At 39.8% G+C, this 16,188-nt stretch overlaps 1 long non-coding RNA gene across 1 annotated transcript; it reads right to left on the reverse strand.

The window, feature by feature from the left end:
• Nucleotides 1-1,737: 1,737 nt before the first annotated feature.
• Nucleotides 1,738-5,097, reverse strand: LOC116601108. Its single transcript, XR_004289922.1, has 3 exons — nucleotides 5,059-5,097; nucleotides 3,361-4,677; nucleotides 1,738-3,235 (listed from the first exon to the last, which is right to left on the reverse strand). It is a non-coding gene; the product is annotated as an uncharacterized LOC116601108 (long non-coding RNA).
• Between the last annotated feature and the right edge of the window lie 11,091 nt (nucleotides 5,098-16,188).

The following is a 16,188-nucleotide window of genomic DNA, read 5'->3' on the forward strand; positions in this document are numbered from 1 at the left end:
GGCCCATGCCTGCCTGGGGTGACTGGGAGACTGCTCTGTGGGGGTGTTCACACACAGCCATCCTGCCAGAAGTGGGGGCCAGCTAGAAGACTTGTCTTTGAAACGGCACTTTCAGCTTGAGAAAACATTAATTGTTCATTGAAGGCATTGGAGAAGTGAGTGTAATGGGGTATGTGGGGGTCTCAACCCCAAAATCCACCTGCCTGGCATGGCACTAATGTGCAAAACACTAGATGCAACTGTATATGAGAAACGGAGTGGCAGATTTCTCTAAGAATTCTGAGAAATGCCCACTCTTTCTTTGGCAATGAACACGAACCTACTTAATATATTTAATTAATCAAGACTGAGAAAGATTTTCCAGTGGGAAAAGTCACATGCATCGCCTGTATCTTCCAGAATATATAACGTCTAGAAAGCTCCAGTGACATGTTCATGTCTTCCTGGTGTCATGCCAGTAAATGGGTGGCGAGAAATGTTTATACCAAGACTCATTACCAAAATTTTCCTCGCGGCTGAATCTAATTAATTAAGCTCAGCCAAACCTGCCAGCCACACCCAGGACCCAGCCAAAGAACTTTAGAGGATTCTGAAACACCCCTTTAGCAAACACTCATTTATTACTACCTGTATTCAGTGAATCACCTCAACATCAGATACCACCTTCCAGAACTTCCTGAAAACAGTGCTTTATAAACTAAAAGTCAAAAACCTCTGCTTTATTTTTCATTAAGGAATATCTTTATGTTCTCTAAGACTCATAGCAATAGTGCTTGATAGTCTTCAAATACTTTACAAATATTAATTTGTATTCCACTTTGACTCATATTTTGCCCAGAACCAAGAACAATGCGATCAATTTTCTTCAGTCCCATGTCAAAGGACAAGTTAGTTCCCACCAGCCCCGTTTGTTTTCCCTGAATGGTGCGAGCCTTATTTTTTCTCCAAAGGCTGTACCATTTCCAGAATGGGTTAGAAACTCATCTGAGCCACGCTACCACCACCCCGAACCCCCACATTTCTTGGAGGGCTCTGGAAAGTTACTCCAGAGCAAACTCACATCCATGGGTACCTTTTTACCCAGAGTTTCTGTCAACACACATGTATGGGGTGCTGATTCCATGCCAGTACTGTTCAAAGTCCTGGGTAAACAACATAGATGGTCATGTTACCTGCTCTCCTGAGGTTCATCTTCTAGTGGAGGGCAGCAGGGTAGGGGGAAAAGTAAACAAATAAACGAAGAAGTCCTTTCTGATAGTGACAAGTGGTAGGAAGACAACACAAAGAACACTGGAGAGTGACTGGGGATGTGTGTGCTGGTTGGTCAGGGAAGGTTTGCTTAGGGAATAGCAGTTTAGTTGAGACCTGAATGATAATATTTTATGTTAATCGTGTCATGTTCGGTCTGATCTACTTCTCTCTCTTTTTTTTTAAAAAAGATTTTATTTATTTATTTGAGAAAGAGAGCACACACCTGAATGCTCATGTGCAAGCAGGAGAGGAGAGCAGAGGAAGAGAATCTCAAGCAGACTCCCCACCAAGCCAGTTGCCCAGTGTAGGGCTCAATCCCACAACCCCAAGATCATGACCTGAGCTGGAATCAAGAATCAGATACCCAACTGACTAAGCCACCCAGGCACCCCAATATCTCTCTATTTTTAAAGCAATTCCATGAAGACAAATACTCAAATAGAGCAGAGAGTGATCAGGAAAGCATTGTCCTCTCATAGTTTTTGGTTTTTGAGTGGGAGGAGATATACAGGGAATGATGGTAAATTGGTTGTGTCTGAAGAGGTCAACATTGCAGTATCTACCAAAGTTTAAAATGCACTGTCCTTTGGCCCAACAACCCCACTTCTAGGACTTTTGTCTATAGGAATAATGGCACTTACGCATGAATACACACACACGTGTGTGTGTGTGTGTGTGTGTGTGTGTGTGTAAGGATTTCACCACAGCACAGCTTATAATCTAAAAGACTGCAAACAACCCAAAAGTTCATCAGCAAATTCTAGAATATCCATAGCAAAGAATGTTTTGCAGTCATTAAAAAGAATGATGTTGAGCTCCAAGACAAACTAAGTGAAGAAAAGCAAGGCGCACAAACCACGTGTTCAATATACTACCACCTTTTAACATGTCTATACACACATACATATTATCTTTGGAGAGGGATGCAAGAAACTGATAGTTTTTGCCTTAGCCGGTATTAGAGGAGAATCAGGGAGACTCTATCTTCTTTTGTGACATTTGCATTTTTTATGTATTGCATGTCTTAGCTAATTAATAACCATGTTTTGACCATCAAAGCTTCACAGTATAAGCAAATGCCTAATATTCACACAAAATTCTTTCCATGTGTCCTTCTACATCATAGTTCTAGCCAGAATGAATTTTAAATGTTCAAAGTGCCAAAGCTCCTAAAGTCAGTTGTGCTGTCAACTTGCTGGCGGGCTCGATGTTAGGACACTTCCCAGCTTGGACTTGGTTGGGGCTCTAGGAGACTGAGTGTAGGAAATGTTTCAGAAAAGGCATTTTCTTTTGCGACAAACATCCTTTTGGAAAGAGGACTCATGCACTCATTTCGAATCCATTCAAATATCTGAACAACTGACCTGACTGGTGTTCAGAGAGAGAACCGAAAAAAATACGATTTGTCTTTAAAAATATTTCCCAGTGTCTATAGATATTTTAATTTTCCTCCAAGTTAGAACAGACGTTGTTTTCTAAGAATGAACTTGTTCCAACTAGAATGTTTTTCTTAGCTCTCACAGCTATTTCATGTTCTGGTCCATTTATGATTATGGACTGATAAGAGTCTTCAGCTACTAGTAAAATTTTAAGAAATATGATGAAAATCAAATGTTTTTCAGATGTCTGTATTCCAAGCACAGTTTCTGCGGTTTCCTACTACGCTGTGCCAGAGAAGAACAGCAAATAAGACTTAGAACCTCTACTCTCCTGGGAATAAAATCTGCCCCATGTTAAATAAATCATTTATACATATAAAAGTTTTATTTAAAAGAAAACGTGCCATCAATAATCTGAAATAGCCATGGAAATGACATTCAGTATCTATTTTAAAAATGCATTAAATATGTAGCAAGTCAAATCACGAGGAGCTAACTAGCTTGTAGGCAAAACTTCCATCAGCTACAAGGTGGATGTGAGAATGCAGGCAGGGGCAGGGCCCGGGGACTTGGTAGAGTGGCCTGTGGTTTGAGTCTCGGTGGGGCTGCAGAAAGGAGAAATGGCTCATTAGAAAAAGCCCTGGTAACACCCAGAGAACAGTTGCATGTGAAGCTGAGTCACAGAGCACAACCTGACCAGGGAGGCGCAAACAGGACAGAAACAGCTCACCATCAACACGTGGACAGCAGCTTTGAAAGCACCACTCAAGCAGTGACTGTCACCAGTTCTTGGCAGAGCCTTCCCCTCTGTGAACCGGGCTGAGGCTGAAAGGTGTTTCTGAACACTGGCTTGCAAGCCATTGGTCTTGATGGCAGCAGGAGCCCCAGGAGAGAAAGACAGAATCAATATTGCAGCTGGCCCCTCCCCGCAGCAGCCCTGCTATCTGTGCGCAGAACCTGATCACTGGGGAGGAAGTTATTAAAAACTGGGTCACTGCAGAGGGCTGCCTAACCAAGGATCAGGGTCCCCGCCCTCAAGATCAGGTTTCAGGGAAGGCTTTTGTGGCTCTTGAGGACAGGCTTTCTCTGGTGTTCTTGGGGGAGGGAGGGAAAGCGTTGTCGTGTGGGACCTGGCAAATGGAGATGGAGAGAGAGGAAGAGAGAGAATGATTCAGATGGGACTCCAGAATGAAGACTGAAAGTGGCTCTGTCCCAGGGAAGGGCTCTTCTATTATAGGCAGCAAATATATCTTTGGAGATCAGAGTCACACGTGGGAATAATCTTGGATTTCAATGTGGATTTTCCACCTTCCATTTGTGAGATCCTTCTAGGGAGTCACTCTGCTTGGAATCAGATGAGTTTCTTCATGAAACATATATATGTCTCTAAGGTCAAGGTCTTAGTACTAATGATTGAAGCTATAGATTTATTATTTATTTATTTGTTGTAGAATCATAGAGTTGGAAGGGGCAGTAGAGATCTAAGTCACTCACTTTACAGATGAGGAAACTGAGGCCGTAAGTAACTTGGATAAAGCTCTCCAGAAAGCTGGGGCTTGAATTTATGTTTTCTTTCTCTGAGCAGAGTCCTTTGCCATTTAAAAAGTAATTTTCTACTTACACATTCTACTCACACCTCTATTCACTCTCTTTCCAACTGTGCGGTCTATTTCCCTGCCCCAAAGAGAAGTGAATATGTTGATTCAGCAGAAAATTTCAGAAAGCTGAGCTGAGAGAGGGAGAGGAAGAAGAAAAGAGAGCGAGAGAGAGAGCAAGCCAGCAGATCTATATAAAGGACCGCCAAGCTTAATGTGACCAAAGGTAATCTTCATTGACAAATAATGTCCAGATTTAATAACACTTTGGTCAGAAACTGACAGTAGCTCACATATATGACATACAGAAGATAAGATTAATCCTTGTCTTCAGGGGAAGCCATGCTGGCTGATGTCTTGATGTGGTTTGGGATTTTTGCACCTCATTGTTGCAGGTAACATTCATGTGGCACCAAAGGAGAAGGAATTTGACATTTTCCAGTTTAGTAGGTCTAAACAAACCACATAATTTGGCATTAGGTAGATTGTGTTTTACCAAAATTTCCCAGTCCTGCTGTCTATATTGAACAACAAACAAAATTATTGCTACTCTGGCTATCTGTGAAAAGACAATTTAAAAACCTGGTGCCTCGGGGCACCTGGGTGGTTCAGTGGGTTAAAGCCTCTGCCTTCAGCTCAGGTCATGATCCCGGCATCCTGGGTTCAAGCCTCACATGGAGCCCCACATTGGGCTCCCTGCTTGGCGGGGAGCCTGCTTCCCCCCCTCTCACTCTGCCTGCCTCTCTGCCTACTTGTGATCTCTGTTTGTCAAATAAATAAATAAAATCTTAAAAAAAAATAAAATAAAAAATAAAAATAAAAAAAATAAAAACCTGGTGCCTCAGGGCTGAGTCGGTTCAACAGCTGCCTTCAGGTCAGGTCATGATCCCAGGGTCCTGGGATTGAGCCCCACATAGGTCTCCCTGCTCAGTAGAAAATGTGCTTCTTGCTCTTCCTCTCTCTGCCCCTCTTTTCCATTCATGTTCTCTCTCTGTGTCTAAAATAAAATAAAATAAAATAAAATAATATAATATAATATAATATAATATAAAATAAAAACCTGGTGCCTCACCTTACATATCTTCTTGTAACCTGTCTTCTGGTGATGGGGAAATGTCCCATTCTGCTGAGTCACAGTGATTTCCTCCTTCTCTCACTTGGGTTGGGGCTGTGATGCCCAGTGACACTTTGGAGACATATCCTGCCTTATATGTTTATGTGTCTGTCTTAGCTAATCTTAAATTAATCTTATGCCTTAAGAACAGGACCCAGAATCTTGTGGCTTGTCTTCTGCACATCTGCATTCACTCACTCACTGAACATTCTTATTGGGTGTTCACAACACCTGGTTTCTGAAAAAGGTACTGAAGATACAAAGATACACTCAAAGTGCTCACAGCTTAGTCTACCTTTAAATAACTAATAATAATGTAGTGTGGTAAAGGCATGACAGACTTGGTCTAGATGGCCGTTAGGAAGTCTTTCCAAAGGCCACAGGCCCTGTTCTGTTTCTTCTTCCCTTATTTCATCTCTGTACTTCTAGACCTTCATCCTTGAAGCAACCATGCCATTGCATTGGTGCCTCCCACATCTGAAAAAGGTCTAGTTTAGAGACGGTAAAGATCCCACACACCCCTGTCATTCATTTCACCTCCCATTCTTATCCCAATGACCTACTTTTGTGGATGGATGTGCAGAAGCTTGAAGTCATCTCAAAAGTGAGGTAAAAACAATGATCAATTGAGATGAAGGACAAAAATATTGAAATAACCACTTATATCCATTTTATCTAAAGAATTTTAAAGAAAAATCTTAAGGGCCTCCAACTTTTCACTTTTCTGACACTGGCACCCTAAAAGACCTGTCCATTGGACGGGCACCTGTCACATGCAGTAGGCTTGGTACCCTTGGGCAAGAGTAAGGGGTTTCCTGAGTAGAGGGAGGCATCTGTCTTCTTTTCCCTTTCAGAGTATTGCAACACATTACAAATTATCTGTGCTTGGTTGAGTGGGTTTGAAGATGATAACATCCTAAGTCGAGGGTTGGCAAACTATGGCCACAGTCAAATCCAGTCTGATGCCTCTTTTTGTAAATAAAGTGTTATTTATACAGTCACACTCATTGGTTTACATATTGTCTATGGCTGCTTTTAGACAACAAGGGCAGAGCTGAATAGTTGCAACAGAGACCACATGGCCTGAAAAACCTAAAATATTTGCAGGCAAGCCCTTTACAGAAAATATTTGCCAAAACTTGTCCCAAATAGTTTGTTTTTTGTTAAAATTTGTGAGATGGGTTGTGGTCATAAAAATCTTTATATTGCACCTAGATTCACTGGTTACCTCATGACAAAGTTCTTCAAAGGAAGGTGCAATTAAAGATCAGTTATACATTTTTAATTTTACAAAACTCAAATGTTTCAAAGTTGCTGACCTTGTTTTTTGATGACAAGTAGTTGATTCTAGTGACCTAGAAGATATTTTGGAAAACACACACGCACACACACACACACACACACACACACAAACCAAAAACCTCCACACATTTCAACTATATTTTCAAGTGAAACTTCCACTTTTCAAGGAGAGAGAAATAGGCATTTCACAAGAAACCTGTGAAAGAGCATTTTGGAAAAGAATATTTTTATGTGTTTCCATTTTATATTATTCTGCTTCTTTAAGAAAATGTAAATATCACATAAAAATATTAAACTATGCATACTCAGAAACAGAAGTAGAATTTTCTTGTTTAAACACCATCTAAATGAAAGTTTCAATGGAATTTGAAGTTGTATGATCAAGATATAAAAATACAGTATGTATGAATATATGCAATATATAAAAAATGTGGTATTTTTGTATTAGTTTGCAAGAATAACTGACATCTGGGAATAGGAATATTCACTAGCTGAAGTATGGTCATTATGGACGTCTATTGGCTGTAAGTACCTTTGTGATACACTTTTTTCAACTATTATTAGTAGTACTTTTTTAGTGAAGGCAAAAACATTTGTATACATTTAATAAATATAAAAACATTACATTTCTTGTATTTAAAGTTTTCTATCTTTTGTTTTACATTATTTATGTCATCTTTTTCTTGTTTTATTTCTATTTTCATGTCTGTCTTATATATAGTTTATTAGCAGAAAAGGAGATATATGTAATTTATGAATAAATAAATAAACATACAATAGGGTATGCCCCCCAAGTTTTTAATGATTGGAATGTAAAAATTAAAAAATTTGGAGATGGGGCGCCTGGGTGGCTCAGTGGGTTAAAGCCTCTGCCTTCGGCTTAGGTCATGATCTCAGGGTCCTAGGATCGAGCCCCACATCGGGCTCTCTGCTCAGCAGGGAGCCTGCTTCCTCCTCTCTCTGCCTGCCTCTCTGCCTACTTGTGATCTCTGTCTGTCAAATAAATAAATAAAATCTAAAAAAAAAAAAAATTTGGAGATGACTGATTTTCACTGTAAATTTGGAATTTAGCAGACAGATTTAAATAGGACTCTGCCACTTGCTGTCTACATTCTCTTGATCAAAATAATTTTTTGTTATGGGCTTTATTGCCTCAACTGTAAATTGAGATAAGGCCCATCAGGCACTTAAATATAGAGTCTAACATAGAGTAAATGTTCAGTAATTATCAGTGAGTGTTCAAAAAACATGAGTAAATATTACTGTACCTAAATATCTGCAAGTTCTCAGCCTTCTTTAATAACCCAACAAAATAACTCCGCTCCTCCTACCTCACTTATTTATGAGAAGCTCAGTATATATTCCCCTGAATTTCTACAGAGGAGACTTACATTTTTTTTGGTAGTGACAACCAGTAGTGGTTGCCTGATGTCTCTCTCCTTGGCTTGGTTGTCTATCACCTGGAGGCTCTGTCCTGTTCCTTCTTTACATGACTCTAAGAGCAGCTTCTTTGAGCAGTCTTTAAGACCCAAGGCTGTTGTAAGACTTTACTTAAAACTTGTGGAGAACACAAGGTAAAGAGAGTTCAGAACAGGAAACAACTCAAAATGCAAGTATCAGGGACGCCTGGGTGGCTCAGTTGGTTGGACGACTGCTTTCGGCTCGGGTCATGATCCCAGAGTCCCAGGATCGAGTCCCACATCGGGCTCCCAGCTCCATGGGGAGTCTGCTTCTCCCTCTGACCTTCTCCCCTCTCACTGCCTCTCTCTCAAATAAATAAATATCTTAAAAAAAAAAATGCAGGTATCACACTATGCCCTTCCTAAATTCATGTACTGCTCACTGCTGGGAATGTCCTACTGATTCTGTCCAGCCTTAGATCTGGCCTCTTTATTGTTGGCCCTATTTTTTTCTTTTTGAGAACTTTCTGCCTTCTTAGCACTTCCTTCAGGGTCCAGCCCTAGTTCCTCAGGCTCTCTGTTAGGCCCAGGCCTTAAGGCTTCCCTTTGGGCATTGAAGTCCTCCAGGAGTACCAGTCACATTGATGAGTGGATGCTCCCTGGAATCATACAGTAAGACAGCCCTGATGCTTTCCATCAACACTGAGGTGGATTAAAAAAAGAAAGAAAAGAAAAGAAAAAAGAAAAGAAAGAAACCCACTTCATTTTCAAAATTAAGAAGCCCATTGAAATAAAAACCCATTCACCTCAGGTCTCTAACTTTTGCATGAGTTTGTTGCTTTTCTTTCCTAACTCCATTTATCAGACTGATAACAGTCTTTCCAGACTCCATTTATCTGAGGCAGGGATCAAGGTCAAAATTTGTGTACTTCCCTTCTAGGAATTTTTATAGTGGAGTTGGGCAATAAAAATGTATTATCCCCACTTTCTTTTCAGCTCAGGTCCTAGAAGTCTTGATTTCTTTCCTTTCCACCACCACCAGCACAAACAGCAAAAATACTATCATCACCACCACCACCATCATGATGTACATGGCCACCTTGACCATGAATATCACCATCACTATTACTACCAACACCCTCACCATGTTTCTTCTGCATCACCACTGTATCGCCATTGCTACCACGCCCAGCATCACAGTCACCATCAACATGAAGGACCACCCCAGTGATCGTGATCACTGCCACTGTAGCCATTACTATCTCCTTATTGGCTTTCCTGAGGCTCTATGGTAATTCTGTGAAAAGTTGCCACAACTTATATATCATATCATATTATATTATATATATTATATTATATTATATTCCCTTTTTTTGGAAAGCCTATAGGCATGTCTGTCAACTGTCTCTTCCCACTTTTTTTTTTTTTTTGATTATCAAGTATCCCCTTTCCCCCATTTCTGGGAAGGATAGAACAAAACTCATGTCCCAGTCCTGATCTCTAGCTTCCATACAGCCCAACTGCAGGCTCTGACGTTGGTCTCTTCAGACTTGGGGCTGATCCTGAGTCTTGTCAAACATACAGTTGCAGTTTGGTAATATTATTTCTACCCTTTCCATCCTATTGTTTCCCTGTATCTCCAGAAAGACTCCCTTCTTTATTTCCCTGGGGTGGGGGTGGGGCTACCACAATCCTGACAACACTAACCTGAAAAAGAGGGGTAAAAATTATACGTGACCCCCTTGCCTTTAGGGGCTTCTTTATGCCTTTGGTCATCCTATGGCAGAAAACCCCAAAGTCAGAGAAGTTTTCTACCACCTGGCGTTCCAATAAGAGACTATCTGCTACTCTTGGAGCCAGTTGGTCTCTTGTCTACTTTGCCCTCTGAATGGGAGGCTTCTGTTAAACCAGAACAGAAAGGAGAAGACTGCGTTTCAACTGGTGGGTATATCAGTGGTGGAACCCTTTTCAAAATGGTCTCAGGATAACCACCGCTGCCCTCAGAGAAAATAGAAGCATTACAGCATGCCTTCACAAATAATATCAGCACAAAGGCATAGCCTTCTTAAAGGCTTTCAGTTTTCCTTTTAAGTTGAATATGGCCTCATATAGGACAGGGAGGGAAATCAGATTTTAGGAAGTAGTAATAAGACTTCCCTGTAATTAGGAGCACAATTATAGTAGGAGCTAGAAACAAATATTTGATACAGTACCTGGCTAACTTTGGTTCAAATATTTAGATTGAACGAAAATGGTACATAGCATAGGTGGCAGCAGGCCAGAAGTAAGGTCCTATTGGAACAGCCATGCCATTCACTTACATAGAGTCTATGGCTGCTTTTGTGCTATAGTGGCTGAGTAGAGTAGCTATGAGATTTTGTATGACCCACCAAGTCTATCATATTTACTGTAAGCCTCTTTATACAAAAAGTTCATCAACCTTTGCTTTAAATAATGAGTAATTTTCTTTCCCAGGAGCTGGCAGGAAAGTGAATTGAACTGGCCTTTCATCGAGTCACAGAAGTAAAGCCTCATACCCCAGGTAGGGCATCAGAAGTAGGGAAGAGTTGAGGCATGGCTCCTACATAGTCTGCTGGATCTGAAAGCGTTTAGTTCTCACTGATAATAGACCTTCCAACCTTCAGTCTAGTTTACAGTATTAGAGATTGGAGCCAAGACCCCAACCAATAAGAGTTTATTTGCTTTGCTTCCTTTGGACAAATACCTCCTCAAAGATATTGCGGGAAAGTAGAGTGACTGATCCAAGGCAGAATTGGGCATACCCAGAACTGGGTTTTCTGGGTTTTTGTCGGATTACTGCCTGGTAATGCCTAAATGCCATCAGATGTTTTTCTGCATTAATGCGGAAAGCTAGTTTAGTGTGCTTGCTCATAATGGTTTAAATTTCTCATCTGAGTAAGCTTATCTCAACATCCATCATAAGCTCAAGCCTGTGAGATCCCAGCAAAACTGAAGGATGAGTCCCTTTCTGATGCTGCCCCTTGCCAATCCCACTTCCCTTCCAAATTCTGAGAACCCAGACTTTCATAGCAGTTCCATTAAAGCCAGGGGATTGGCTTTGATGCTGAGGGATAAGGTGGGCAGTTAATTTATTGCTTTCATTATATTCTGCTTACCTGTATTTTATTTTTGTAGTTCATACTTTTAAAAATTTTTACTAGGGTTATAAGGAGCACTGGGTATTATATGACTGATGAAATCACAGACCTGTACCTCTGAAACAAATAATACATGTTAATTAATTGAATTTAAATTATAAATAAATAAAATGTACAGAATTAAGAAAATTAAGAGAGAGGGGCAGGTGCCTGGCTGCCTGTCAATATAGCATATGACTCTTGATCTCAGGGTTGTAGTTCAAGGCCCACATTAGAAGTAGAGTTTATTTAAAAAAAGAAAAAAAGAAAGAAAATTAATAGAATAATGTGAGATAATCTTGGGAAAAAGACTGGCCACACATGAAAAAAAAGAAAAAAGTAAAATATACATCAGATTTTGAAGACCAGTTTAAAAAAAAGAATATAAATTATCTAATAATTTTTTTTAAAGATTTTATTTATTTATTTGACAGACAGAGATCACAAGTAGGCAGAGAGGCAGGCAGAGAGAGAAGGGGAAGCAGGCTCCCTGCTGAGCAGAGAGCCCGATGCGGGACTTGATCCCAGGACCCTGGGATCATGACCTGAGCCGAAGGCCAAGGCTTTAACCCACTGAGCCACCCAGGCTGCCCCTCACTAGTAATTTTTATATTGATTACATATATGTCAAATAAAATATATATTATAAAATACTTCTTTTACTAGGAAGTAGGAGTTTATGAGTCTAAAACCAAAGAAAATGTATGCTTTAACTTTGCAGGGGCTTATCCTTACTCCCAAATATAGATCTTCAATTTGGCCTCATTTGAGTCCTTGGACTCAAGTAAAAAGAAGTCAGCATACAGTGCTATGTGTGCTACATAAATTCTCCTTAATCTATATATAGGCCATGCCATTATTTATTATAAGGAAATTTTAGAGATGCTAACCTGCCCAAGTTACCCCACATGGAGATAATGATGCTAGGCTTCCAACCTAAGTAACATAATGGTTTTTGTTCCTGCCCCTCATGCTGCACAGGCCTTCTTAATGCACAGGCCTTCTTAATGTCAGTCCACTAGGAAAGACAAAGTTTGACACTGAAAATAGCTCCATTTAGAATCTGGAAGTTTCCAAAACCAGACAGTGGTAAATCCAGCATTAAGTCAGCTTATAGCCTTCCTGAAACAATGGTTTTCCTTCCATAACATTTGGTCTTCAAGGAAACGTATACTTAAGGTTTTTGTGAAATAAACTGGAAAACACTCCTAAGGAGTGCCCTTTAATGCAATCCCTCAACTTAACCTTGAAAAACAATATGTGTGAGAAATAATTGGTTTTTCTCCCCAGTAACTGCCTTCCTTCCTAATAAAATCCCAATCTTGTTCAGATACAGGTGACAACTTGCTTAATGGATCACTCACTTGCCCTATGGTGTGAATGTTGATTAGTCCAAATCATTCACAGTGATTCTGTCTTCCTTGCCAGGTTTGGTTTAGGGATGGACATGATACAACCCAGAACAATAATACAAACATGGCAGAACACTGGGGTGCTTTTGTAAGGTTTTTCCAACTTTTGAAATTTAAAAAAAAAAAAAAAAGGCACTAGATGAAGATCATCCTCTCCTACTTTTGGATGTTGCAAATGAGATGTAGTGTTTGAGGTCAGAGCAGTAACAATGAGGGGAGAACCAAGGGAATTATACAGAATCCTTGGAAATGCTGCACTTTTGAATTAAGCAGTGTTGAAATAACCTGTTCTGAATTTGTTATGATAAAGAATTCTTTATACTCATTTATGATTTAAGATACCCTTATGCATTTTTACCAAACAATCTGATTAACCTGACCTTCTCCACAAGACTCTTTGGAAGAACGTACAACAGAGAAAAGAAAAGAAAAGCTGACTAACTAGATGTCCCCTCCTTTAAAGTAAATTTCAATGCAGCCTTTTGATAAGTAGTTCCTGAATAAAGGAAAATAAGACACTTAGGAGTGGAGTTACTCTTACTAAGATTTGAGACTTCAACGAAATCTTTACAAAGACAAGAGTTTCTGATATTCCTTAACAAAAAGAGGTGGGGAAAACAACAAAAACAAAAACCCTGTTTTTGGCGAAGGAAGCCCCTCTAGATCATGGAGCACAGTGTCCTTTCAAGGAAGAATTACCAGACTAGAAGCTAGTCAACAAAATAAATAACTGTGTGCTCTTTTCCTATATGAACAAAAGACCATTCAAAGGAGACTTGAATTTGTAAAACCCATTTTTAGAAAATCTTGGTACTAAAACTTGCCATCCCTCCCTCTTTTCACCAGTTCTTTAAAGCAGTTTGCTTTCTCCCTTTCAAGACGACTGGGCTATCTGATTCACTATAGTGCTTGTCTTTATTCAGTAAATACCTCTTTAGAAGAAGCCTTATTTTAAGTGAGGTTTGTCTTTAGTATGTGTATATACCACTCTCAGAAAGCCACTGGTGGTTTACTCTCTTGGAATTTCACACAACCTTTTAAAATTTCCAACAAACGTGGGAATTTTTCTTATTTGTAGTGCTCTTTTCTAACTTATGAGGTTCTTGATAATTCTTTAAGATTTCTATTATATTTACTACTTGTATTACTTTCTTATTGTTATTACAAAATGCCACACATTGGTGGCTTAAAACAAATTTCTTATCTTACAGTTCTGGTGGTTCGAAGTCCTAAAATCAAGATGTCAGCAGAGCTGCAGTACTTCTGGGAGCTCCCAGGAAGACAATTTCCTTACCTTTTCTGGCTTGTAGAAACTGCCAGCAGTTCTTGGCTTATGGTCTCATTCTTCATCTTCAGAAGGAGCAGCATAGCCTATCCCCATCTCCCATCTTCTGCTTTCCTCTTATAAGAACTCTTGTGATTATATTGGGCTCCCTAAGATAATCTCCCCATCTAAAATCCTTAATTGAATCACAACTGCAAAGCCTCTTCTGCTATATAATGTAACACAGTCACAGGTTCCTAGGGGGCTATTACTTGGCCTACTGTACTACTACCACTGGCAAAATTTTATTGTATACTATGAGCTAGGCACTGGGCTAACTGCTTTACATTTTTTTATCTCAATTAGTCCACAAGCCACACACTAAGATTGAGTAACTTTCCTAGGCTTCTAAGTCATTGCTTTCTGATATATGACAGCAATTCATCACAAAATTGAATAACCATGATTCACAAAATCTGCATTCCCACTCCTGTCTAGAACTGACTTGTATATGTCTACAAAGTTAACTACGAAAGTAAGACTACGAAATTGTATTTTTAGAAAAATGTAAGTCATGTGGGTAGAAACTTGCATTTAGAAATAAGCCACATTGGGGCACCTGGGTGGCTCAGTTAAGCCTCTGCCTTCAGCTCAGGTCATGATCCCAGAGTCCTGGGATCGAGCCCTGCATGGTACTCCCTGCTCAGCCAGGAGCTACTTCTCCCTCTTCCTCAGCCCGCCACTCTCCCTGCCTGTGTTCTCTCTCAAACAAAAAAAATCTTAAAGAAAAAGTTACATTAAAAAAAAAAAGAAAAAAAAGAAAAAGTTACATTTATGAGTGGTTGGAACTAAAGCTGTAGTTACTGGGTTCATTTAGCTTAGAACCTTGAGACCAGTGCTAATTACATTTACCGTTGCTTCTCCTAAGTGGGACATTTCATTGCACTCAGCTTGGAAATTAGGACTTAACTTCTCGACAAAGATACTAAGAAATACAGACCTTCAAGTAGGGCCTTATCAGAAAAGTGTGGGTTAATGCCCCAAACCCATCACTGCTGCTCAAAACCGATTTATAAACTGATGAGCATTGAAGAGTTCCTTGTTATCATGGAGCTGAGAAGCAGCTGTTTAGTGCGTTTGCCACTCACATATATTGCATGCAGTCCTCACTGCACTGCGAGAAACACTAAAGAAGTGCCCCTGATGCATTTAAACAGCGGGCCTGCCAAATGATAATTCGGCACCTAAAACTTATTAGGCATTAGAAGGGTTAGAGGCTCTTGAACACTAGTTTGAGCCCCTCAGTGGTCTGATTTGATTAAGGCTTTTTAAAGTTGGGATACAATTAAGGAGATATATGCAGTTATAAAACTTGAATATAGAAATAGTTTAGCCCAGTGGCTTCCAGCCTGTTGGCTATAAGCTCTAGCGGCATATGGGAGTTATTGTAAGTAGCCCATTAATTCATTTGAGCACCGAATGTTGTCGGTAGACTAAGTATAACCTACATATCCAACGCAGATATGGCTGGGATAAGTACACAAATTTTCATTAAAAGACCACTGAATTCATAGAAACTTTTGATCATTTTTCCTTTTATTAATCATTAGGTGCTTAATGGACATTAAGTTCATGAAATTCCGATATTCTTAGAGTGGTTGGACACTTTTGCTCTAGCTTGGAAAATTTAGCCAAGTGTCCATGGGACACTTCTAACACACAAACATTTCACCTGAGACTGAAGCTTTAGAAGAGCTCCATCTGACAGGCTCCCAGAAGATACACTGAATTAAACAATAACATATCAAATAAGACCAACTAATAATGCTGATGAAACCTTTCAGTTGGAAATTTTTCTATCATGATAGCTTATGAGAAAAGTTAGCAAAAGGTATAAAGCACTGTTTCACTTTTTAACTTACCTGCACTAAGTTCCTAAATCAATTAACTGGGTACTGGGTACGTCAGATTTTAAAACCCAACACTCTCTTCTCTAAAGAAAAGGTATCTAAAGAAAATACACCTGTGTGGCTTACTTAGTTAAGCATCTGCCTTCGGCTCAAGTCAAGATCCCAGGATCCTGGGCTCGAGCCCCACATGGAGCCCCACATGGAGCCCCACTTTGGGTTCCATGCTCAGTGGGGAGTCTGCTTCTCCCTCTCCCACTTCCCCTGCTTGTGATCCCTCTCTGGCTTTCTCTCTGTCAAATAAATAAAATCTTAAAAAAAAAAAATTAAAAAAAAAAAGATTTTATTTGAGAGAAAGCACAAGTGAGGATGGGAGTGGGGAGGTGTGTAGAGGGAAAGCAGACTG

The sequence above is a fragment of the Mustela erminea genome, chromosome 1 (assembly GCF_009829155.1).
Source record: "Mustela erminea isolate mMusErm1 chromosome 1, mMusErm1.Pri, whole genome shotgun sequence".
NCBI lineage: Eukaryota > Metazoa > Chordata > Mammalia > Carnivora > Mustelidae > Mustela > Mustela erminea.